The sequence below is a fragment of the Oryctolagus cuniculus genome, chromosome 3, assembly GCF_051225735.1.
Source record: "Oryctolagus cuniculus isolate XC-2025 breed Fujian yellow rabbit chromosome 3, ASM5122573v1, whole genome shotgun sequence".
NCBI lineage: Eukaryota > Metazoa > Chordata > Mammalia > Lagomorpha > Leporidae > Oryctolagus > Oryctolagus cuniculus.
In genome coordinates, this window is record NC_142869.1 from 156349688 (window position 1) to 156377334 (window position 27647).

Consider the following 27647-nt stretch of genomic DNA (forward strand, 5'->3'; position numbering starts at 1 on the left):
TATGCTAAATTCCTAGCATTGGACCAAGGACATACTCTAGAATCAGCAAATAAGTGTTTATTCCATTCCATTAATGTTTCTTCATGCCATTAAATGTTCTAATCATGTTAATTGTGATCTTCCTTTCCTTCCCTAACCTCTCTCAGCTTTGTACTTCTCTCACGTCCGTTATTATTACCCTACTGTGATTATTTCAGGCTCTGCTGTTAGCGAGTGAAGGTGTGTGTCATGATTTACTCTAGCCTGTAACTTCCAGAGCAAGGCTCCTCCGGTGTTATTCACCTAGTGATCATTTTACTGTGAAGATTCAATTCTGGCTGAGGGTCCAAGTGGGAAGCCAACAATCAATATGATTCTGGTTGCTTTGACCCCATTTGCAATACCAAGGCCCTACAGCACCCAGTGTGTGTGTGTGAGAAGTTACCCAGAAAAATTAGGAAATTCTTAAATAATTACAAAAATAGGAATGATCAGAGTGGAAGAAAAGCAAAGCTAACTTTGTAGATGATTTTGAGCCAAACTGTGGATGGAGCAAAGTAAAAGGAATGGTCAAGGATTAGTACAAGCAGGGTGTCTAAATCTAAAAGATAAGATTTAGATTAGGTTAAAAGTAAGTTTGAAAATGTTGGTTGATGCAAATATTTTTCTGACAGCGACCAAATGGTAAAAGTCTTTAAGCAGAATCTGTGACATGGACCTTTATGTATATTTAGGAAATTTATTCTGGATGGAAGTGCATAAAATGACTGATACTGAAAAAAAAATGTTAGTGGGTGGTTGGTTGAACGATGTCTTGTCTTTAACTTATAAGTACATATTGAATTAAGCTTAAGCTATCCTTATATCTCTTTCCCTTTGCTATGTTAAATCATATTAGCTGAACCTGAAAACAATTAAACAGGAGTACCAGTATATTTTGGGTCTCAAGATAAATTTGGGAGAGGGAGTTGGAAGAAGAGTGGGGGTGCAGGTGGAAGGGCAAGTAGGGTGAGAAGAATCACTATGTTCCTAAAGTTGTATTTATGAAATGCATGAAATTTGTATACCATAAATAAAAGGTTTCTGGGTAAAACTAAATAAATAACTAAGCCTATTAACTATAAATTTGCTCACAAATCCTTCTATGAATAAAATGCATTAATGTGGTACAACTTGCCTGAATTTAGTCATCCCCAAGTTTTAAAATAATATTTATTTGAAATGGGAAGTGAAAGAGAGAGGAGAGAGAGAATGATAATCTTCTATGCACTCCCCAAATGGCCACAGCAGCAGGTCCTAGGCAGCATGAAGCCAGAATCCAGGAACTCCATACTTGGTTCCTACATGGGTTGCAGGGATCCAAGTACTGTGGCCATCTTCTGCTGCCTTCCATTAGCACGTTAGCAGGGATCAAAAGTGAGACAGCCAGGACTCACATCAGTGGTCTGCTACAGGATGCTGGTGCCACAAGCTTAACCCACTGTACCACAGTGCTGGTCTCTCATCTTATCTCCGGCAACTTTATTTATTGTAGTCTATTGGTAGACTCATATTTAACACATTTGTCATTACTTTTATATCTGTTAATAGTGCAACTGTATAGTTAATGCATGAAATTCTTAATCCATCATGCAGTGGGGGTATAAAAAGCTAATCAGCTAACTTCCAAAACAAAAATGTAAAAATAGACTACAGCATTGTCTAATAATATATATACTGCTATAGAGAGAAAACAGTCCTATTTTTAGATAGCAGTTTTGATTATATTGTTAAGGAATTGACACAAGTTCGGATCATAAATTTATGAAGCTCACAGCTATGAAAATAAGTCACTAATGTGTACCTCAAAGTATCTAATTACAATTTTGTCTATTATGTGATTCACTTCCAAGAGAGACAGAATGAGACTTGGCCCATATTGCATAGTATGAACATCTAACTGTAGTATATAGCTACCATAAAATTAACTGAGGTGTAACCCTCGTAAGCAGTGTCTAAGATCAAGTGATTTAGTGCATTGCATCACTTAGAACCAATGAAGCAGAAGAAGTAATTGGCAAAAAATTTTGAAAACATAGTAAAATAGTAAAGCAAGGTAACTGGCCTTAACAGAAAAATGTAATGACATCATTAAAGATGTATGCAGTTTCCACACTAATTTTCACAACTCTGGATATTTCTCTAAGCTTCACAAAAATATATTATCTACTATTATGTAGCCTTAACTCTAATTCAAATATAAAATTAGAATATTTTGGGATCTCTCTTAATTTTCATACTTCTGTTGCATTGTTCCATATGCAGTATCAATTATTTCAATTGAATTTTTGCCCTTCCTTTTCCAATCTGAGATATAGTAATTCATTTACCTTACACAGAAAATGGCAAGAGAAAGTTTCTTTAATTCATCCTATATGTGTGGGAGAAGATTTTATTTCACTTGTTGAGAACTTAAATAAATGACAGAGAAACTCAAATGGTTATTGAACTAAGGCCATTCAAAAACGTACCTAAGCTTTTTGAACTGTGAAGTTAGACTGGAGGTTCATAAGAATAACTATCTTTTGAGAAAGCTGAGGGAACTGTGGATATCTCAGATAGGAACAAAGGAAACCTAAAAGCCCCTTGCATTCATTCATGACAGATTTTATAATTTACTGTCACTGAACAGGATAAATCATATATATTTTGTCCTTACTTTGAAAAAATGAAATTTCAAAGTGCCTTTCTAAAATTTCTTGGAGAGAATGTAATCTTAGAATTGTGGGTAAGGACATATGAAAGAACAATGGTATGCCCTAAATGTTGAGACATTTTACAATAGAAAACAAGGGCTTATTCTTGATTATCCTAACACTGTATATACTTCCTGCAGCTTTTGTAAATTTAAGATCACTATTAAGAATGTGTAGTGTGTATTAATATTTAATCATTTACTTTCCTTGCATTTTCTGTTTTATTGCTTCATAAATAAATAGTTTAAGTTTGCCTGGTCCTGTTTTGTTTCTACATAGAAAAGCAGGCTCTAAGAAGAACAAGTTAATATTCTAGAGACACAGTAAAAATATTTCTTGAAAACATACTTTGTCATTAAGCATTATATTGGGAAATACATAAAAGGCATAGCCTTTTTGTCAAATATGCAAGGATCCTTTGAGATGTAGCAATGATTCATAAAATAAATGCCAATTATCATTGTATAATTCAGCATGTGTATTTCTAATGAAGCAAGAATTACAGTGATCATAAATTAACCCTAACAAACAGGGGAGGGGGTGGCTGGCACTGTGGTGTAGCAGGTAGATCTGCCACCTGCAGTGCCATCATCCCATATGGGCACCAGTTCAAGTCTCAGCTGTTCAACTGCTGATCCAGCTCTCTACTATAGCCTGGGAAAGCAGTAGAAGATGGCCCAAGTCCTTGGGCCCCTGCACCCACCTGGGAGACCAGGACTGTCTCCTGACTTCGGATCAGCCCGGCTCCAGCCATTGCAGCCATTTGGGGAGTGAACCAGTGGATTGAACCCTCCCCTCCGACCCCCGCCATCTCCAATTCTGCATCTCTGTAACTCTACCTTTCAAATAAATAAATAAATCTTAAAAAAATTACAGTGATCACATAGATCATGTGGTATACATATATGTAAATGAAAGTGCCACATATCAGCACAATTTAACGCCACAGTAGTAATAAAAAATGACACATCTCTAGATGAATCCATAAGTAGTGGCACAAATCTTTTGAAATATTGAAATTTACTTGAAAATAAGTGTTACAGTATTCTGCATTACATATCAAAATGCAATTCTGTACAAGATTCAAATCTGTCAAACTATGAGACCATGGGTAAAGCATTGCTTTTCTCATTGCTAGGAGTTCCTCCTTATTTTTAAAAGGGAGATTATAGTTTCTGTCCTACACAACTCATTATATTTGGAAGGTCAAGGGAAACCCCAAATCATATACTTTCAAAAGTGTAACATACTAAATAAATATGCTGATTCAAGAAATCCCTTCAGAAAACTCTATGCCTGTTTTCTCATGATCTCGGACTTCCCATCTGGTGTTATGGTGAACACTAGAGTCTCAATCTCTATTTGTAAAATATTTATGCAGAGTTGGTCAACATCTCCCATTTGTGCATAGTAAAATTTCATCACATGCCACAGTATTATCATATTTCAGTGTAACTTCAAATGAGTACTTAGTACAGCAGGAATCTGGATGGATCTGGAAATCCAATTTGCTATTTTCACAAACCTTTAAACATCTGTTATGTGTCCAGCTTTGTGCTTTTCAGGAGAATACAAAAAATATAGATCCTGGCCGTTAAGAGCTTTTCTAGTTAAAGAGAAAGGCAAATGAGCATACAGCATCCTACTTTCAATATTATTTAAAAGCATATAGATGTTAAATGTTTATTCATTTTAATAGACTAGTTTACTTAAATGATTACCATGATTCTTAAAATGTTATATTTCATGGTATCAAATTGTGTATTGACATCAATTTCTCTAATAAATGTCTATTTGAAAAGAAAGTTCTTATTAAACACTGTACACTATAGTTTTTCAGTTCTAAAAGAATTGGTTTTTTTTATTTAATTCATTTGTCCATGTCCTTGTAGCAAATTTATAACTTCTCGATGAGCTTGCCCCTTGTATTGAATTAAAATGATGTGTTTTGCTTTATATTACACTTAAAGAAATGGCCCAAATAGCCTAATCAAGTTCTTCATGCTTATAGAATTGTACATAACATGCATAATGAATTACATATCACACAAATGAATTATGTAACCACAGAATATATAAATTCAGATGCATTTTAAAGGTTTACATATCATAATGAAACAATGTATACACTTCTTATAAATATATGAGGAAACCCATCTATTTGCTGATACAAAGTAATTACTATTGCCATCACTTTTGCTTGGGAAACCTTAAGGAATTCAAAGATCAAACATCAAATAATCTACAATAAATAGTGATTTGAGGAATTAAAGACAAAAATCTCTCATAAGCCAGGAAGTTTGATATAAAGAAATGCATATACTGGTTCCGAGAATCTTTGGCTCTGAATGAATATAGCAGCAAGTTATAAGCCTAAGAAGCACCAATGACAAGTAGTGTACAAACATATGGAAAGGTGCCAAATATGATTATAATCCATCAATGCAGAAAGAAATGAGCAAAGACCTAAAATAACACAGACAAGAGGTTTTTATTCAGTCTTCTCTTGTGAGTTGCAAACAATGCACAGAAAACTTAAAGGTGTGAAAATCAAACAAACCAACACACCAATGCTGTTTCCCAAGCACTATGGGGCAAAGCACTGGTACTCAGAATTGCTGTTTCAAACACTGAGTGGGCAAATCAGTGTAGACAGTCTGTAGTCCAGGGATCAAAAGAACATATGCATTAACAGACACGGATGCAAAGTTAGGTACAATGCTGCCAATCTGCTGTCACTGTCCTACCTGGAAATCTCTCTGAGGTAATCCTAATGTTTGGATGATTATTCCCCCATGTGAGTAAGTCAGGATTTGAGAGGAGATTCAATATTATTGAATGGACTAGGAATGCTCTTTCTCTTGGCACATATCTGTCATAAATAAGAATACATTAATGAAATAAGAACAAACCATGTCCCTAAGTAGAGAAATTCTTCCCTTTCGTGTAGATCACTTCTACAAGTTATAGAAGGAGCATATTCTTGAAGCCCAAATGCCCCATTCCAGCCTCCACATAAGGGAAGAGCACACCAGGAAACTTCCATAATTAAGTCCATATTTACCTCATTCTCCACACCATCCTGTCATGCAGCTTTTCAGTATTAATCCAATAAATTTTTATTGAGTTACTGCTTTGTTCCAGGCATTGCCCTTATATGTGCCGATGAAAGCATTTGCTAAAACGAAGTCACAGAACTCAGGGGCTTACGTTCTGGTCAGGAAGTGAAGATAATAAATAATGATGACTAATATGGTAGATGCTATTAGAAGAATGGGCAGAGAAACACATGAGTGATGCCGGGTCTCATGGAAGAACTCTCTGATATGTTATCATTTCGGGAAAGGCTTAAAGCAACTGAAAGGAAACATGAGCAAATTGGTAGAAATTTTTCATAGCAGAAGAAACAAGTCCAGGGTCCTAAGAGAGGCAACTGTGCAGACTATGTGAGTATCAGAAAGAAGCCTAAGAGGATTGGGCTGGGCAAGCAAGCAAGGAGAATGGGCAGAACGATAGAAAGCAAATGATCTTTTCATCTCTGTGAAGAAGTTTAATTTCCGCCTCACTCAAATATCTAATCAGACATATTTCAGCCAAATCATTCTGCCTGTTGACAAAGAACAAAGTGTCAGGGGCTCAGGTGGAAGATGCAACTCAGGTAGGAAGATATTGCAGCAGGGTACTGTGAGAGCTACAGCCACTGAGAGTCTGGGTGTGCTTGGTAGCTACAGCTGATTGCATTCTGGAAGTATTTGGCACCTGTTAGGTAGAATGTGCTATGTGTGAGAGAGTGAGGGGAGGTGATTCTCAAGTTTTTAATGTGGGAAGTGAGAATTCTACCACTGAACCACCAATGCACCTAATGTGGACAGCTAGAATGGTGGAGTGTTTTGGAACAAACAGGTGGAAATTAAGAGTTTTCTTTAGAACATATAAAGTTTGAGATGTTGTTCTATCAGTAAATGAAGATAGTAAATAGGCAGTAGGCTATGAATCTGGGTTTCAGGGTAGAATTTGAGACTGAGGTTATATATTTGTCTTTTGCAACAAATTGGGTGCAACTGAAAACCATTATGCTTCTTGAAATAAGCCAGTCCCTACAAGACAAATGTTTTCCCTGATCTTTGGTAACAGAATACAAAAAATGTACTTTATATGGGTGAAATTGACATTTTGAGGTTTGATTACTGTTTACAGCCCTTGTCTCTACTGTTGAGGAACAGTGTTTTTTTTTTTTCCTTCTTACTATTTATTGAATTCTAGTGAGGTTTAAGCTTATGATTGTAAAAGTATGTCACTGTAAAATTTAAAGAAAAAAAGAGAAGGTGAGGAGGAGGGAGGGAGGGTGAGCTCGTGGGCAGGAGGGAGGATAGAGTGGGAAGTGTTCTATGCTCCTAAACCTGTGAATATGAAATAAATCAAACTGGTTCACCTTATATAATTAAAAACTTTAAAAAATACTTAATGAACTCCAACTATGTACAAAATTTAAGAAAATCAATTTTAAAAAATTTCTGGACCCTACAATTCAAATTACTGAGAGGAAATGCATAAATGAATATGTAAAGACATGATTCAACCAAGTCATCAGCATAGACACCATAATAAAAGACATAAGACCAAGTATTCCAAAGGAAAGAGAGACCCCAGTGCTGACATTTAAGGAAGATAAAAAAAATTGAACATAGAGTCTGGGCATTTCTCTCATTAAGGGATAAGTTCTCGAAAGACAGTAAACTAGTTGTCTCACAGTGCTCAGTACTGAACCATGCTGAGGTATGTTAATTAGCAACTCCCATTAGTAATGATATGGTGAACCCAAGCAGTACTGACCCCAGGAAACTCAGGCAGTTGCTCTTTGGCCAGTATAAATTCACCAACACTCTGGCACTGACCAAGATGCTGTAGTATCCATGGGGCCAGTGCTGTGGCGTAGCAGGTAGAGCTGCCGCCTTCAGTGCCAGCATCCTGTATGGGCACTGATTCGTGACCCGGCTGCTCCACTTCCAATCCAGCTCTCTGCAATGGCCTGAGAAAGCAGTAGAAGTTGGCCTAAGTCCTTGAGCACCTGCATGGGAAGACCCAGAGTAAGCTCCTAGCTCCTGGTTTCGGATCTGCCTAGCTCCAGCTGTTTCGGCCAAACCATTTTCCACTTGGACCATTTTCCACTGCTTTTCCAGGTACATTAGCAGTTTGGGAAGTGAACCACAGATGAAAGACCTCGTTTTCTCTTTCCCTCTCTCTTTCTCTCTCTCTGAGCAACTCTATCTTTCAAATAAATAAATAAATTGTTTAAAAATATGCTGTAATATCCTTAAAAGGAAATTTGAGATGAAATTATAGTATATAGACATTGGTTTGAAAGTCAAACTTGCTTGAATTTTCTGCAAAAATCCTCCTTTTCTCCCCAAAACTTCCCAAATTTTAGATATAAATTTCCATTGCTTTAGTTATAGAAATATCCTGCCATGTTACAACAATGTTCATTTTTAAGTATGAATGATAGAGAAACTTATAGCAGAAAGCTCAGATCTTTTAATTTCATAATAACTTGTTACTAATATTTTAATCTAGGACCTATTAGGAAAACACAGTAAATAAAGCTATTCATATTACAGATAAAATTGGTTTCATTGACTATTAGGAAATTCCCAAACTGCTGAAAAAATGAGAGAATGGAGGTATTTTGTTTTAAAGCTATTGATTCATATACTTTCCACAATATAGTTTTCTGGTTTAAGGTTTATTTATTTATTTTAAAGTCAGAGTTAGAGAGAAGGTGAGAGAGAGAGAGAGAGAGAGATCGATCCTCCATTCTCTGGTTCACTCCCCAAATGGCCTCAAGACCAGAGTTGGGCCAGGCTGAAGTTAGGAGTTTCTTCAGGGTCTCCCAGCTAGGTGTCAGGGGACCAGGGACTTGGACCATTTTCCACTGCTTTCCCAGGTGCTTTAGCAGGAAGCTGGATCAGAAGTGGAACAGCTGGGACTCAAACTGGTGCCCTAAGGGATGCCTGTGCTGAAAGCGGTAGCTTAACCAGCTACAGCACAAATACCAGCCCCTCACAATATGGTTTTCTGGGATAAACGGATAAACCACATGAGGTTTTTTTTTTTTCTTTTAAGATTAATTAATTAATTTATTTGAAAGGCAGAGCTACAGAGAAAGAGAGAGAGGCCAGGCCGAAGTGAAGAGCCCAGAACTCCATCTGGGTCTCCCATGTGGGTAGCAGGGACTCAAGCACGTGGGCCACCCACCACCTGCTGCTTTCTCAGGAGCATGAGCAGGGAGCTAGACCAGAAGCAGAGCAGTCAGGACTTGAACCCATGTTCCCATAGGATGCTGGCACTGTAGGTGGTGGCTTAACCTGCTGTGCCACCATATCAGCCTCAAATGAGTTTTAAAATATCTAAGTTAAAGTTTTGCATTTTTATTTGTTGTTGTGTTAATATGAAAATTATTCTTGCCAGGAGCAGACTACAATAAACTTTTAGGAAGAAATTGAAATTAGGTATATGTGCCTGTTAAATGTTTTGAGAGCAGTGCTAACTGCATCTGCTAACTCAATCTGTAAATTAGAAAATCTTTGGTTTAGTGATCACAGCAGCCGTAAGGAGCTGCAGTGTGAAAGAGATTAAATGTATTTCTAGCAACTGCTTCGAAAGCTGTTGGTAGCAAAGGAAATGAACACCTATTATCTTCAGTAATGTTTGAAAAGTTTTTCAAGGTAATATTTTGATCTTTTTTCATTTGGGTGGCACTAAACCAAATGTGGGAGAACATGAAACGTTGCTCCTGAAAGTATAAATAATTTTCTGACAATCTTTATGTAATGAGTCAATATCCAGGGGCTGGCACTGTGGCGCAGTGGGTAAAGCCACCGCCTGCAGTGCTAGCATTCCATATGGGTGTCAGTTTGAGTCCTGGCTGCTCCACTTCCCTTCCAGCTCTCTGCTTGGCCTGGGAAAGCAGTGGAAGATGGCCCAAGTCCTTGGGCCCCTCCGCCCATGTGGGAAGACCCAGAGGAAGCTCCTTGCTCCGGGCTTCAGATCAGTGCAGCTCCAGCCATGCAGCTGTTTGGGAAGTAAACCAGTGAATGGAAAACCTCTCTCCCTCCCTCCCTCTTTCTTTCCGCCTCTCCTTCTCTCTGTATCTCTGACTTTCAAATAAATAAATAAATCTTTTTAAAAAATCACTATTAAAAAAAGAGACAATATCCATTCAATTATTTTTCTGAGATTCTGTTGTATTTATCCAGAACTAATCAAGAACGTTGTGTGTGAAATAGCTAAGCAACAGATAGTTGTAGAATTCCAATTTTAGGCCTAGTGATTTTAAAATCAAAACTAGTGTATAAAATTATAGGAACACATTACAAAGCCTTGAAATAATGCAAATGTGCAAAAGCACATTAAAAGCAGAAGGTTTATATGAATTTTTTTTTACTTTTTAGGAGGATACACAGAGAAATCAACATTAGCGTTTCCCTCTGGCCAAAAGTAAAATTGCATGTTTTACTTGATGCAGTGCTTTCTAAAACAGCACACTTAACTGTTTCATGGAGTTAGGATTCTATGTAATACAGAAAAGAAATAGCCATTGTTTGGACTGCGTATTCAATTGCATATATTGGCTTTTATATCTATAAATAGAAAATGTGAGGAAGTAATTTTATATATCTATAATTTATTTTGTCATCTCATAAGAGAATCAAGTACAAATAGTTCACTTTTCTCCATTTAGCCTAGAAAATGGATTATAAGGTCTTCATTATACAAAGTACAAACTCCATTTTAAAAATTTTCTATGAAGGAATAACAGAGAAAGATTAGAATTATAGCTACCCTATGTGGCAAGCAACATGTTCTTTGTATTCATGTATTCAACATGCTGTAGCCTCACAAAATGAAATCATTAGGGTACCATCCCAATTCGTGATGTCAGGGCTCCCGACTCGATTTCAGCTTCTTGTCATTACTCGAAGACCTCAATTTCCCTGAAGAATAAATGGATTTCTGTATATTTTTATAGCCTGCCTGGGACATAACATTGTTTCTATATGTTTAGAGAAGAACAATTCCAGTAAATTTTATTCATAATGCAGCATCTGCTATTAAAGTATCCTAATTTCCTATGTCTAAAAAAAAGTTGGTGCATAATATCTCATAATTCTGCAATTTGCTATCATTAGACTGTAATTTAAGCAGTATTTATACACACATGCTGAACAGTGGGGAACAAGGGCATATTTCCAGAAAATAAATAATCCTGTCTTAGATTTGTGTACACCTTGCATCTAAGAAATTGAAAATAGTTAAAGGAAATGATTTTCTAAAGCCAGAGACAACATCCTGTAAATTATAGTTACTACTTCCTTTAGTGAGGTGAAGTACACAACCAACAGATTCTGGAATAAGAATATGGCCTCTGTAGGTCTTTGACAAGTGAGAGGGAACATTCCGAGCACATCTCTTGCTACTGATAGGTAGTGCTTTTCCTTTTCACAAAAAGATAGGAAAAGAAGGTATACGTGGCTAAAATTTCCTACATTGGCTTAGTCATTTCATTTTACTAAATGTAGTCATTCTCCCTTATCCATGGGGGATAATTTCCAAGATCCCACACAGATGCTAAAACCGAACCATATCTGCTGACCTATATATACATATACATATATTTGTATGTATGTACGTACATATATGTATATATACATATATACAGATATACACATACTTTGTTTTCTTCTAATACATATATAATTATAATAAACTTAATTTGTAGATTAGTCACAGTAACATATTAACATAACTCAAAATAGAATGATCATACCAATTTACAAATAAAGCATGTAAGTGTACTCTGTCTTGAAACAGTCAAGGCAAATACTAGTATTTTCATAGTGCTGTTGACCACAGGTAACTGAGACCATGGAAAGCAAAACTGCCAATGAATGGAGTCTACTGTAATATTAGTCATGATGTATTCATTGACCTGCAAATAATAAATATGATAGGTAGATTAATCCATGGAATGCTTGCAATTTCCTACGACTGTGTTTCCCATTTCACAGCTGAGGAATCGGAAATGGAGAAATGAGGCAGCTTGTTCCAGATTACACAGTGAAAAGCTGGAGTTCAAATCTTGCTTTGCTACTTTTACAGGTAGACTTTGAGCTTAGGACAACTCCATGTTAGACAGGCCAACATCTACCTCATTGAATACTGAGAATCTCTTTGTAAAGTGACAAGAATTTTTCATGACTGGCCAGGACTTTCTCTCACAGACTTAAAGTGGTTCTCCAATGCTGGCATAAAGAAAGACTTGCAGCAATTCTTATTCTGTTACGTTCTGAGAGAAATAATTCCACAGGTAACAGCAAAGTTATATGCTTAATTATCCATTGTAAATTGCACATTTCAAACCTTGAATTATCACTATTTCAAGTATTAAAGAAATATTTTTTTCCTTTCTCACAGAAAGCATGAATCAAGAGGAGATAGGGCTAATAATATCTGCCTTTCATTTAATTGCTATATCATTAGGATTGTTAACAGAGAACAGGGCTACTGGTTCTGTTAGGAAACTTGGCAAGGAGGTCCGAACAGATTGGTCCATTTGGAGAAGTTACTTTTCAATGCAGAGAAGATAACATTTTAAGCATGGGCTGACAATATCAAGGCACAACTTGACTCTACAACATATATACAAGCAGAGGAAAAGTGTGTGTAAGGGCTTGAACTTAGGAAGAAGCAATAAACATTTGGAAGAAAAAGGTTATTTCTTATGAAAATAAAGTACAACCATGTTGACTCATCCTGGTAGTAATGAAAGCTAAATTCGAGAACATATTTATCAAAATGAGCTCATTTAATTCTTCTGAAAAACCCACAAGTGCTTCCTTCTTTGCAGATGAAGAAATCAGAATTTGAAAATAGTTTAAAAGTAATTGTCAAAGTTACTTGCAAACTGTAAACCCAAAAATGAAATGCAGAAAACTCGCTATCATAGCCCATATTTGCAAACGCTTCCCTCTTTGAATTCATCACATGGAATGCAAGTATAATAAATGGAAAAGCTTAGCAGTATACATGACCTCTTACAATACAGCCACTTTTGCATCTCTGTTAAGTAAGTACAAACCTGACATGGAACCAGAATCTTATCTTGTTTAGAGAATGCATCAAATTTAAAATCAGATAGGTAGGTAAACAAAGATTTCAAATCTGAGCATTTGGCAAGTATTTTTCAGTATAAGAAAAGCTAATTTTGTTGAGTACATAAAAAATATGATCAAGAAGATAATGTCAAAATTTTTAAGTACTGTACAATATCCCCATGATATGGTAGGAATTTATAGATTCTTCTCATTTTAGACAGTGGGATGTCAATCTAACTGATAGTGTTTAGAGCTATAAATACTGGATAGTATTTGGAGCTATAAATTCTAGGTTAATACTCCAAAGAATACTTCAACTCTTTGAGCCTTGGTGGTACAAGGATATTCAACAAGCCACAAATACAATGGTCCTTATCATAATGCCTTAATTCAAAATCTTATACATTTAGACTAAAAAAGTTGCGGTAAATACATAAAAATTTTGCATTAGGATTGGATAGTACTATTTGACCACTCCAGGGACTATTACCTACTTACTTGTCATTTCTGCATGTATGTCTCAAATACATTTCAGCCAAATAAAACCAACACTGAACTAACTCCTCCACTCAGTAGGTTCCCAGGCACAGGAATTCATCCCACCGTAGACCCTGTACCCAGTACGGAACCCTGTATGTGGTACTCGTGCCTTCCCACTCCATTCCACAGTCTGTTAAATGTACTGTGGTTCACTTTCAGAGCTATCAATTCTTGGTATACCTACTGCCACCGTCGTGTCTTACCTGACATTTGCAGGAAATCCTGAGAGACTCCTGACATTTCCTCTTGCCCATTTCTTTTCTACTCTCCACTTTGTAGCCAAAGTGAAATTTCAAACTTAAACTGATCACGTTTCCTCCCTACCTAAATCCCTGTGATGGCTTCCACTGGCCTTCTAGTAAAGTCTAAAGTCATGATGGGATTCCCATGACTCTGCGCCGCCCCACAACCCTCCATACCACAGGCTGCTTCCCTGCATTGCTGACCAGGTGTCTGTCATCTTCGAATTGCTGCAGCCCTGCCTCATCACACCTCTTCCTGGTGTCTCAGTCACTCGGGCTGTCCCTACCTCCTCTTTGCTCAGAGGATTGCTAACAGTCCTCCAAATCTACTTGAGATTATTTCCTTGGCAAGACCTTTCCATGCCTTGAACCAGGTTAAATTCTCCTGCTTGTAGACTCCTCTTATGTTTACTTTCCTTTTTTTTTAACCTTCTGAAAATAACCATGACATTCTTATCTTTCACACACCTGTAGCCTTAGTGTCTAGGGTGGGACCTGAGCTTTACCCAGCATCTGTTAATGTATTGATATCCAAATGCTGATTGAAGTGACAAAGGAATGAAGGAAATAACAAAATTGAACATTCAGATGGCTAGGATAGGGACCCACATAACCTTCACCTGTTTGGAGCTCTAAGCACACAGACCGTGAGTGCCACTCCTACTTATCAATTATGTTGGTATATCATATTAAGACTGTGTGCAAAGAAATACCATATCTTCATCAGTTTCTCTTGAGAGTCAGTAAAATGGGAGAACATCAAAAGCATTTCAAAATACTGAAAGAGTAAGATTGTTAAAATGTGAAAGATTGAAAATGCAACAGAGATCATGCATTCCAGAAACTGGTACCTCCTTTAGAACAGAGATCTTGGAACACAAATATTTATTTTGGGATGCATGCATCTTTTATGATACTTATGAATTCTTCAGATTTTAATCAGACAAATGCTTTCTTTGGAATGTCTTCAATTATTTCAAGTATTTGAACTTCAAAGTATGCCTTTAAATTTTTAAGCTATCCAAATTTAAGAACATATGGTAAGGTTAGCTGCAGGGACAAAATGGTATTTTTTTAGTTTGAAAAATGAAAGTAGAGAAATAATAAAACTGAATTTCTTGGATGAGTGTTAAACTCTGCAAGGACAATTCTTAAAGAATTTCAAAAACATTTAAGCAATGGAATAGGAAGACTTCAAATGATAATATTCATTTGTACAGGACTAGACATGTTTATGGAAAATCGATTCCTGAGACGTGTTCACTATTGCTAAGCATTTTAAACACAGCCATGACCTTCTGTCCAGAAGCTATAGCCTTGGATCTGAATACAGTGGTTCATCAGTCTCCTAATTCCTCAGCTTCTCTCTAATTCATGAGTTTATCTTTGCATTCATTTATTCACTTGCTTATTCATTTATTATTTAACAAACACATAGTGATAAGCAGTTATGTTTTAGAAAAGGGATCTATCCCAATGCCCTAAAAATTTTAAAGAAAACTTATTTGTGGGGTGAGTGTCATTGCAAGATATAGGATTGTAAAAACAAACGACAGAGGCCATGGTGCATAACAGTATCACAGAGGTTTACTTGAAAGAGAACTCAAGTAGCAGCAAAATTCTCATTCTCATTACTGTTGTATAATAAGTGCTCCTCCTTGTTATGAAATATTTATGCTTGTGCTAAAGAGTCTAGAGCATGTTTCTTTGTATTTTAATAATGCTTCATGGGCTATATTTGCTGTGGATGCTATTTTTTTTGCATAATTAAGTAATGAAGCAATTAGCACAGCAGGCACATGTCAACTAAATTGTGGTTAAAATTTGTGATTAACTAGATTTTTTTGCTGTGTTTGCCAATATTCTCCTTATTACCAAATTAAGCTGTGCTTTTTTCCACTGTGGGATTCTGTCCTCACATATTTGAAGCTTTGCCTATTAAATAATGTAACTAGGTAAGTCTTTGCAAAATGCCTTGACAATGTGAAACTACGCACCATAGAGCTACCTGAGATCTGTGAAGTGAACTACTAAGAACATCATTCAGGTTAAACAAACAAAAAAAATCAGGGGACAAGCATTGTTTGAGGATACATAAATTGACAGCTATTCCTCAACAATCTAACATGTCCCATTGTAGTTCTTCAACTGTTTTACACAATGCATGTACATCCGCCTACAGATCAACAACACCGTATGTCAGGGACTTGCAGAACTATGTAAAGGAAAATTGGCCCTTATAAATTCCAACTCTGTGGCTCCATTATGCAGACAAACTACAGAAAGAAGATAATTCATCCAGGCTCAAGGTCCACGTAATCTTATTCAACAAGCATTCACTGTTGCTCCTGCACTTTGCTCTACTCTCTGAGCCAGAGATGACTAAGAAATGAATAAGAAGTGGTATCTGCCCTTGAGGAACAATCAAGGCTAATGGGTAACTAGATCTGAATCATACTTAAATCATATTTTAAAACGTGATAGTGCCAAAAACTGTTTGCTAAATATTGATGAGTTTCAGGAGTTTTCTATCTCCATCTCCCTAACTTGGAAGCCAGTTTCTTCTTTTTTCACATATATTTCTAAAAGTGGAATTAAATAAGAAGTGATGAGTATGTCATTGAAAGAGTGCAAGTATTATGTCCAAATACCAAGTTCCTCCCATGCTTCTTGTTGCTGGATAAATCTAAACCTCTACTGAGCTTGAACTGTGTTTAGGATAATAATCTTTGTCCAGCCAAAACATAGGGGTTAGCCAGACTTAAAATAAACAATGGGTTTGAGAAGTATTATTCTCAAATTTTTTCTTGAAAATTTTTCATTTTTTAGCTATTGCCAGGCAATCATCTACTTAAAGAAACTCTACTGTAAATCTCTCTACAGACAAGATTTCATTGCTGTCCATTTCTGATAAAAGCATTAACCCAAGGCCACACTTTCTCTAGCGATGTCAGTACCTATTTTGGATGTGGGTAAGTAGATTAACTTGATTTAATCACTGTAGAGGTGAAAAAGGAATGCATCTATGGTGAATTTTTACTAAGTCAGATTTGAGAAATACATTCTTCGAATTTCTTAAGTTGATTTAAGAGCTTGAAGTGTGTTTATCCCTATCAATAGTCTGGCAAGACTGATAACCATCAAGAGTTCCATGACCTAGTTTGAAGAGATTTGTTCCAGTGTGGTTTTTGCTGAGAGTTTGAAATTGAAGACCTAGGGGAATGCCTACCCCAAAGTTCAAATGAAGTATCAAGAAGCCGACACTGGAAGATAATGTTCTATAGAAACAAACACTCCTGACACTGGAGACAGTAAAGACAAACCAGGAAATACTGCATTAAAATTGAGATCTTAAATTATATTGGATTAAATGATGGAGGAGAAATAACGTGGCTGCAGTAAAGCCAAGGTCAGGTCATAAAGTCTGACAAATAACCTTAGAATTAGAATGTTCTCTCAGCATTTTTAAAAAACATTTATTTACTTGAAAGAGTTGCAGAGAGAGGCTGGAAGGCAGATCTTCCTTCCACTGGTTCACTCCCCAGATGGCCACAAAGACCAAGCATGGGCCAGGCCAAGGCCAAGAGTCAGGAGCTCCATAACCTGGGCATATACTCTGGAGGTGTGACCTAAGCTAGGATAGGTATTGTAGTAAACTAACTTGCAAAAAGGAGAATTTGCACTAAATATGGGGATACAGTTGGATGCTCCACCTAACAAGTAACTACTGGCTTCATTAATTTTCAAGCTTGTTTTCTCAAGAGTTAAATTTCATGTGGAGCCTAAAATGGTCCCATGGGCGGAGTAATTTACTGCCCGTCAGGAAAGTTACAATGCTACAGTACGATTCTCAGGTTAGTGATAAATTATTTCTTCCAAGATTTTGAGGATAGGGCCCATTTGTTTTTATTTATTTTTTATTTTATTTATTTATTTATTTTTTTTTTTTTTTGACAGGCAGCGTGGACAGTGAGGGAGAGAGAGACAGAGAGAAAGGTCTTCCTTTGTCGTTGGTTCACCCTCCAATGGCCGCCGCGGCCAGCACGCTGTGGCTGGCGCACTGCGCTGATCCGATGGCAGGAGCCAGGTACTTATCCTGGTCTCCCATGGGGTGCAGGACCCAGGCACTTGGGCCATCCTCCACTGCACTCCCGGGCCACAGCAGAGAGCTGGCCTGGAAGAGGGGCAACCGGGACAGAATCCGGCAGCCCGACCGGGACTAGAACCCAGTGTGCCGGCACCGCAAGGCGGAGGATTAGCCTAGTGTGCCGCAGTGCCGGCGGAGGATAGGGCCCATTTGTAAATTACGTGTTGACCCGGCCTACACTCTTCTCTCTGCAAGTCAAGTCATTTAGCAGGTTCTCCATATTTGTCTGGGAATTGTATGGTAATAAAAGACCATTAGAAGTATTGAAGTTATAGAAATTCTTCAAAGTCATACCCATCAGTAAGAGAACTTTATGGTAAGTACGTGTGGGTAGAGGTGCAGGGGTAGGGAGAGAGGGGGAGAGAGAGAGTTCTTAAAAACATGAGGGTGGTGTTGTGGTGCAGGGGACTAAGCCGCTGCCTGTGACACTGGCATACCATATCTGAATGTTGGTTCACATATCAGCTATTCTTCCAGTACAGCTACCTGTTAAAGTCCTTGGGAAGGCAGAGGAGGATGACCAAAGTACTTGGGCCCCGGCCACACATGGAAGACCTGGGTGGAGTTCCAAGTACCTGGCTTCAGCCTAGCCCAGCCCAGCCCTGGCCATTGCAACCATCTGGGGAGTGAGTCAATAGGTGAAAAACCAACCAACCAACCAATCTCTCTGACTTTAAAATAAAACAAAACATGTTTTAAGAAAAAGGAAAGGGACAGCACTGTGTCCTGGTGGGGTAGGCCTCTGCTTGCAGTGGCAGCATTCCATATGGGTGACAGTTCATATCCTGGCTGTTCCACTTCCAGTCCAGCTCTCTGCTGTGGCCCATTGTGGAGGGTGGCCCAAGTCCTTGAACCCCTGAACACACATGGGAGCCCCAGAGGAAGGTCTTGGTTTCTGGCTTCAGATCCACCAAGCTCCAACCATAGTGGCCATCTGGGGAGTAAACCCCAGAGTTTCTCTGCAACTCTGCCTTTCAAGTAAATAAAATTTTAAAAAAGGAAAAGGAAAAAAACATATAGGAAGATATTTTGCCACATTCCTCTTTAGTGATATTCTGCTAAGAGAATTTTAAGGCCCACTTTCCTGAAATAAAATTTTATATAATGTTTTTCCTTTGTTGCTTCATCCATACTGGAGAAGTTCAAATGTCAGCCAGCACAGAGACCTTGGCATTGTTGCTGAAAGTCTGGAGAAAGAGACCCTACCACTACTTTAATGCTTTGATATAGGGGAAGAAATTCTTTTTCTATTTTTCTTTTTAGCTTCGTTGAGAAGTAATTGACAAAAATTGTGCATGTAAAGCATACACCTTGATAGGTTTTTAAAATTTTTCTAATTTTAATTTTTAATTAGTTTTTAACAAACTCAATGTGCTTTGTAGATACAATTCTAAGAACACAATTATATTCCCTCCTTCTTAATTTCCTTCCTTCTCTATTTTTTAATTTTTGAGTTAATCTATTTTAAATTTACAGTACAGTAAAAAGGCTTAATAATTCACTGAATAATAATTTAACAAGTCAAAAGCAAAAAGGCCCCAGTTTAGTGGGAATATAGACAATGGCTATAAATAATTGAATGAAAAAATAACCATTTCACCCATATACAGTAAGTTTTAAAGTAATCACAGATCATTAAACTATAACAGTATAACATTTTCAACCATTGGTTTTTGACAGTTCAAGATAGTAAATTCTATCAATTTTTCTGACTTTATTCACAGAGTAAATGAAAGTGAAAAGAATGACTCTGGACGAGGTGGAATCAGGAGGTCTTTTTTAAATGTGAGATCATAAAAACATGCCTTCTTTCAATATAATACTTAAAAAAAGATTTGTTTATTTGAAAGGCAGAGTTACAGAGAAAAAGAAATATTCCATCCTCTGGTTCATTTTTCAAATGGCCACAGTGTTTGGAACTGGGTCAGGCCAAAACCAGGAGCCAGGAACTCCATCTGGGTCTCCCCTAAGGGTGGACCCTTACTTGGTCTATCCTCTGCTGCTTTCCCCTGTTACATCAGCAGGAAACTGGATCAGAAGAGAAGCAGCTAGGACCTAAATGAGTGTTCTGATATGGGATGCCTGCTTTGCAGGTGGTAGCTCAACTCACTGTGCCACAATGCTGGGCTCTCAGTTTAATACAATTTTAAGCACCAGAAAATAAAACCAAAATAACAGTATTGCTGGTCTTTTCTTGAGTAAATGATTCCTTCCAAAGGTTAGGAGATTTACAGCCACAGACCTCTGTCCATTCCATTTAAAATCCTAGTTCCAGCAGGGAGCTATACAACTCCAGCCACTGGGAAAAAAAGCTGCATGTAACCACCCTCCTTTTTCTTTCCATTGCCATTGCTTATTCAGCATAGCACTAGCATGGTAGTGTTTCACAGATTAATGTCAATACCTATCTATCATGGTTAAATATTAAACATAGAAAGTGAGGTCAAGGTTACAATGGGTAAAATCGAAGCAAACGTTATTCCAATCTTCAGAAGCACATGAGTAATTAATTTGTTTAACCCAACACACCCGCCTTGAACACTGAAGAATTTGCCTTGTTTTGTCATCTGAGCCGTGAAGTCTGCTAGCAAACAAGAGCAACAGCTGGAAACCACCGAAAGTTCTACACACAGACCTATCTATTTTTCAGATTGGTGCTGGTGTGGAGCAATGTATTAGCATCACTAATATCCCATTGTGCACTTTTATATTTTTGTTTACCTAATAATCTCAACACTAACAAAATAGAATGAAAAGCAAATGTTCTATATGACTCACATATCCACATATGCATCACACCACTTCCGACACATTCATTTTTCAGACTTATGGATATTTTAAATGTAGCTTTTTTAATAACATTGAATGCTTTCAAAGATTGATTATTCAGCAGTATTTCTTCTTTCCCTCTGTGGTTTTCGTCTACCCTGTGGAGTGGGTTGATGAAAAGTCTTGTAAAATATTGAGCCTTCACTGAAATTTATTGTCCTTTTTAGATGACACATATAAATATCCTAAATGAAATGTTGGCACCATCATCAAAGTGCTAAAATATGTCATCATTCCTCTCCAGCAATTTCATATTTTACGTGTATTTGATGTTAATGTGAATGTTATATTCAAGCTTAATAAATATATGGTAAGAAGCAAAGAAAGTATCAATAGACTTCTTGAACCCTTTCATTAAATGATTCTGTTGCATGGAAATATATCATACACATGATGTATTCTAAATCTTGCTTATAAACATTATATATTTCCATATATTTAAATGATTTATATTTGCATAAGTGGGTACTTCTATAGAGTACTGGTCAAAATTTTGATGCAGGTTTTCAAAAATGTCTGCAGAAAAGAATTTTATGTTAGTTTTTGTGGATTTGGTCACTGCTAATTGCTAACGATGTAAAAACCTTCATTTGGCTTTTTGCTCTATGGTATGATCCAGTCATTCACCAATACATATATCTAGGGCCATGCTAGTTGAGGACCATGTCAGTGACATGATTTGTATATATTTTTACTACATAGGAGCATTACAGAATATAGACAAATAGATGAATAATGCTGTTCTACAACCAACATAGACTAATTATCCAGAGAATTAAAATGGAATCTGATTGAAGTCCTCAGGGCTTCTTTGAGGCCAGCTGTTTAGTTAACCCAACAGATCCAATTACCTCAACTCTGTGTAGATCTGGTATCAGCTCATTCAAGGGCTGTCATTTTTGGCAGCCCCCAGTGAATCCTGTAATGTTGAACCCAAGTGGAACACAGGGGAAAAATGAAACGAGATGATCTTTCTAGCACATCTATTCCACAAGGCCCTGTCCCTGCAAAGCCCCTGGAGACAGGCAGGCAAGAAGGTTTCCAGCCAAGTTGTCCCCCCATTGGCATGCTTTTAGAAACCGAACCACTCTGTGACCTTGTGTAAATCTCATTGATAATGGTTGTTTCCCCCAAGTTTCTGCCTCACTTTCCCTCTGGGTGCCTAGCTCCCACTGACTTTAATTGGACTTTTGTGTAGGCTTGCAAAGCACCCCAGGAGAAATGTGCCCCTGCCCTGAGAAGCAGTGGGCTGGTGGAAAAAATTTCAAAGTGGCATTGTTTAGTATCTATGCAGTGACATAAAATGAGGTCTAGGCGCTATTACTGACATTATTACATCATGAATTGTGCTTTTGAACGTTGGATATCCATTTTTGAAGTGAGAAACATTTTCTCCTGAGCATTTTCTTTTTTCTTTTTTGCAGAGTTGATACTTAAAAATCCAATTATAAAAACTTCCTGGAAAGAATAAGCAGTGTTCTGTGTTATGAAGCATAAAGTAAAAAAAAAAGAATGAATGAAATAAATGCTTTCATATCCAGCTACTAACGTAGCCCAGAAAACCAGCCGTTGTCATTCCCTGACAAGATCAGAGCTCTTAGAACTTCCCTGCTTTCTGGGTTGCTGGGATTCCAGCGCCTAATTTAAGTTCATATAATAAAAATATTATTGAATGATAATCTAATTAAAATATTTCTGAATGTTTGCTATTGACAGCTTCCTTTTTGCAACACCTCATGTTCAGTCTATCTTTCTGAGAACTGATCAACTCCAGTTCTCTTTGCACTTTCCTATTTATATCACAAATACATCACAGGAGAAGAGGTATTGACCTTGCTCTCAAGGAGGAATCTGTATCCAGATCTGTCCTTAACATTATGTTCAATGTGTACACTAACTTTGGTTATGTAAAATATCCTTTATAACTAACTACTTTAAAGAAAAGGGTTTCAATGTCATTTAAAGGACTTTTCTTGTCTTCTGTTATTTGTTCCACTTCTTTCAGGCAGGAACTATGATTTATAACAATAGTAAAGCTTTATAACCTACTTAGGGTTTGGAAAGCATTTTCACAAATGGGATCTCATTTATATCCAACTCTCTGAGACAATCGTTGCAGAATAAGAAAACTGGGTCTCAAACAGGTTGAGGCATTTACCAAGTTTTCATATCCGGAAAACAAAACAATGAGTAGTTTTTAAATATTTATTTGTCCGAAAGGCAGAATAATGAAAGAGAAAAAGAGAGATCTTCCATCTGGGGGTTCACTCTCCAAATGGCCACAACTGCCAGGACTGTGTTAGACCAAAGCTGAGAGTCTGGAACTCCATCTGCGTATCCTACAAGGGTGGCAGACACCCAAGTACTTGGGCCATGTTCCACAGCCTTCCCAAGAGCATTACCTGCCAGGGAGCTGGTTCAGAAGCTGTGGAGCTGGAACTCCAACCGGCGCTCAAATACAGAATTCTGGTATTCCAGGGCACCACAATGCCAACCCCAGCAATTAAGATTTTAACCATGGTTTTATTGGTTACCAGAATTACATACCTCTTTTGATAGCATGTATCAGAATTTCTATAATAAACATTTCAACTGTACAATAATTCCCATTATTTAGCAGTTTCCAGTTGGCAGAGCATTTTATTCCATAGGATTTCTTACAAAAATCCTGCCAAGTGCAACAGTACTGAGTGTTGGTCTAAGTGGGGGAAAAGAAGTATTCGCTAAATAAATGAAGGACAAATTATAGTATATATTCCAATATTTTACAAAATAAATTGCTATTTTCTAAAGCCATTCAGTGTTCCACATACAAGTATTTTATCTATTTGTGTCCATGTAAGGAACTAAAACTATTAACCACGGTAATGTAGTATTAATCTCATTAGTGACATTTAACATAGTAAGAATTAAATGTAACACTAGGTTGCATTTCTGAATGTCAACACAGAATAAGAAATATTCCAATTTATGAAGATAAATGTAATAAAACAGTATTAGCCTAGTGAGCCATGGCACCGGCCATAACAAAACAGTATTGAAAACTTCCAAGTATGTCTCAGAACAGTTAACCTAGGACTATATAGCATATGGGTGCCAAAGCAATCTCTGTTGCCGTAGGTGTACATGATTTGTTCAAAAAAATAGATGTTTATATCCTAAACCATGGATGGGTTCATTTTGTATGAGCTTTTTAAGAAAGTAAACACTTTTTGCAAATTTGAGGAGCTCATTACCATAGATTAGGAACCAAAATCCATTTAAAGACCATTCATTTCTTAGAAAATTAACAATAATGCTTTCACCACATAGCAACCGAAACTAACTTTGGTGGAATACCAGGACAGCATTTCATAATATTATACAGAGGGAAAAATAATGTAGTAAGAGTGTCCAATGACAATTATATATGGGAAAGTCATCCTCCATTTCGGGGACATTGCTATTTTCAACTCTACTGGAAAATGTGTTAGTCAGATACTAGAACTCAGTTCCATTTCTAAGGCCCACATTTTCCAGCCAGACCATATGATTAAATAAAAAAGTGACAACTTCTGAAAGGTACATGCTGTAAATAGGCCTTTCACCATAGCAAGAAAATTGCTAGCATAAATGATTTTAAAATCAATTTACAAACCACTAGAAAATAACAAATTACCGGGAAATAGCCATATTTAATGTCTCTAATATTAAATCATGCCATCATAAAATATAGCAAAGAAAAATCATTAACAAAGGTTTTGTTGCTGGTAACAATGACAGCATCCAGTTGTGCCTCTTCAACTAGATTAAATATTCCTTGTGGGCAGAAGACTTTAGTCATTCCCACAAAAAATAAGGATGTGCCCACCAAAAGAATTAATAATTCCATGATGGTTTTAGTATGTTTATTGGTAAAGGCTCATTTCTATCAGAAGCCAAGCCTTATATTTCAGTGTTGATTAAGAATGGCTTTACCTAAGGTCAAGGCCTTCTGCAGAAGATATTTGTATATGTAATTGTTATTTCTTCTAATGCAAATAACATTGGCTGATAATTCTTCTGAACCTTAGTGTTTGCTGCTGGAGAGTACTCCTACCCCTATGTGTGTGTTAGAGCCACACTCTATTTTGGCTACCTCTGTATCCATGGTTGTTAACAGTATCTGGACTGTGATGGACTGAATATTTATTGAACAGATTCACAGGCTCTATTTCACATGTTCTTCGCTTTTTTTCCCTATGAAGTTTCTGTTATGCCTCTCTGTTTTATCTGTCCTACAGCTGCTTTTAATGTCTCTCTGTGCCTACTGCAATGATTTGCATTCAGAGGGCACTTGTTATATGTTGTTAAATGACTCAGGAAATGGGCTTAGTTAGACAGATAGAAGTTCAGAAGTAGTTCCAGTCTTCACAACTAAATGAAGAGATGGAACAGAATGGTTGCCCAGGGCTCCATTGCTGTGGAAGATTGCCTATCAGTTGGCCACATGATAAGTGGCATGCTAATAAAGGACAGCGTGGATCCAGTGGCAAATGACTTTAACATTCATCTGGATAGAGCCGTGATCTCAGTGGACACTGAGTAAGTTCTATCTTCTCTCTGTTGTAGGAAGAATCAGAGGGCCTCACATTTAGCAAAAATGAGAAACAAGATACCACTGTCTAAGCATCCGCCATCAGGGTGTGGCTTGGTTGACTTTTGGGCAGATCTGGACCAGGAAATCACTTCTCTCTGGAGGGATAAAAATGCAGGTCTAGGAAATTGAACTGAAGTCTGTTGGAATTATTTTCTGATCCAGACACTACATTATGATAATCTATCCCAGGGTTTTCTCCCCACAACCATATGTGACCCATTTATCACAACTCAATGAGTGATTCTGTTCCTGAATGAGTGATGAAGAGAAATTCAAAAAGAACTCGCCCCAGCAACAACCACACCATGGCACAGGCCTGTGTATTTCCAGTATCCTGACTCCCCTTGGGATCTTTCCTTCCCCACGGATAGTACCATCTTTCCTCTTTTCCCCATAGTTTCAATCTCCTTCTACTCCTAGATGTAATCATGGCCAAAAGCATTCTTTTAAAAGACAATTTCTCAATTATTTTGTTGAGTGTGATCTATTTTAAATTCTATGTATCTTGCAGTTTTGCTTAAGGTGGTTTCTTTTCTGCCTCGACTCCTGTTTGTATTTGCTTTGTTCATTTTCAGATTGCTCATCACCATTCCTTGGGGTTTGTGCCTGTGGTAACATTCAGTGAAAAACCTTCCCCACTCTAAGATTATATGGATGGCTCCATGGTTTGTGTTTTTTCTGAGGGAGAAAAGGGGGGGGGGGGGAGCAGCAAGATTAGTTTCAAAGTGAAGAAGTGATTTACTGTCAAATGTTAGGTAATTTACAGATATCACACCAGTGGGACAAAGAATGAAATAATCGTGTTTTTCATCTCAGAAGAGAGATCCAATACTGAATTAGTACAAATTGTATTTCTTTAGAGAGATAACAATTTTAGAAGGGCATTTTCTGATCATCAAAATATAAGCCTCACCTTAGTTTTTAAATCTTCCCCTTGATTTTAATGACTCAAATGTATCTGAACTTATGGAGAGACAACTCGGGCGTTTTTTTCTTAAGCTTTCAGATCCATTTCTCAGATAATACAGTGTTTTACACAATGTAGCCTAAATAAGAGGGGTCACTGAAGATGACATTAGGTTGAGAGCTTTTGTTTCCCCTGAAGCCTCACGGAATAATAATCCCTACTTTATCCGTTCTTGAAATCTATTTCTAGCCCTACTGTTGTGCATACTACTCCCCTCACTGATTGAATATATCTGAAGTCAAAGACCTAGGATCATAATTTACTTTAAGTTAAGCATCATATTAACCTCCAGGGCATAGCATTTGCTTTCACTGGACCGTTTTCAAGCTGTGTGATTGCCCTTGAACTCGATGCTCTCCAGCTGCCTAGAGGTATGACTATGGTACTTCCTAAGAATTATATCCCAACTGTCATGGCTTTTAGGAAAATTAGGGGATAAATCCCTACAGACTAGTCACATCTACACTGCCATTGCATGACAAGCCTTAGCTCCAGGTCATATCTTTACTTGATGGTTGATGAAACTGTCTTGTGTGTGTCTTACATTCCAAGATCCCTGTTACCTTCCCCTTCCCTTTATAACCATGTTAATATCTTACTCTAATTAGTTTGTTACCATATTGAAGATAAAGCTGTTTGTTTCTAGTCAAGTTGAAACACCAAGAATTTATTGACAGATTTGGCCGAAAGAAGGAAAAATGCTAATTGTTTTCATTTATGAGTGACTTCCAGTTTTTGCCTAATCACTCTTTAGTACAATCATGTGAATGTACTTCACTAAAGATTGGTCAAATTAACTTTATTGTGTACTTTAATTAGTTTTAACCTTCAACTCTGAAAAATATATTGGTGGATACTGTGTGATATTTATTCGACTTAACATGGAAAACTACCCAAGGCTTTTAACAAGTTCATTTGTAGGATTAAACAAAATACACAGATTTTATTCCCAGAGAGAACATATTTCAAAGTTCATGGAAAAATGAAAATAAAAAGTAATTTTACTTTTTGTCAAAAAAACTCATGCAGTTTGAAATTCATGCATAGTTTTTTGTAGTATACATTTTTCATGAACTTTAAGATCTTCCATATAAATTGATTTCTAAAATGTTTTAACAAAGTAAACTTGTGCTTCCTTTTTCCATGAACATTTTGAAGTATTCTTATGTAAGTACATAGACATGCTCATAGATATGACCATGATTCTTGTTACATGTAGATGCATGCAAGAGTCTTGCTTTGCAATCATGTTCAAGTATAGTAATATTAGTAATGGCATTTTTTTAAACATTGGATAAGTGACTGAATGAAAGTTTTCATGATCCCACAAAGGGACATAATAGAAACCTTTTCTTCTTCCCTTCTAAACTACCTGTTTAATTCCTAATATTTCATCTTTATGGAGAGAGAGAGAAGCCCATGGGCACATAGCAGAG

General features: G+C 37.0%; 1 protein-coding gene and 1 long non-coding RNA gene across 6 annotated transcripts in view; one reads left to right on the forward strand and one right to left on the reverse strand.

The window, feature by feature from the left end:
• The window catches only part of LOC149127564 (uncharacterized), a 183293-nt gene extending 169381 nt beyond the window's left edge, over nucleotides 1-13912 (reverse strand). For all 5 annotated transcript variants that reach the window (XR_016231746.1, XR_016231744.1, XR_016231745.1 and 2 more), the window contains exon 1: nucleotides 13612-13912. This is a non-coding gene — a long non-coding RNA (uncharacterized LOC149127564). The remainder of the gene's footprint in view (nucleotides 1-13611) is intronic.
• The window catches only part of KCND2 (potassium voltage-gated channel subfamily D member 2), a 524650-nt gene that overhangs the window by 395316 nt on the left and 101687 nt on the right, over nucleotides 1-27647 (forward strand).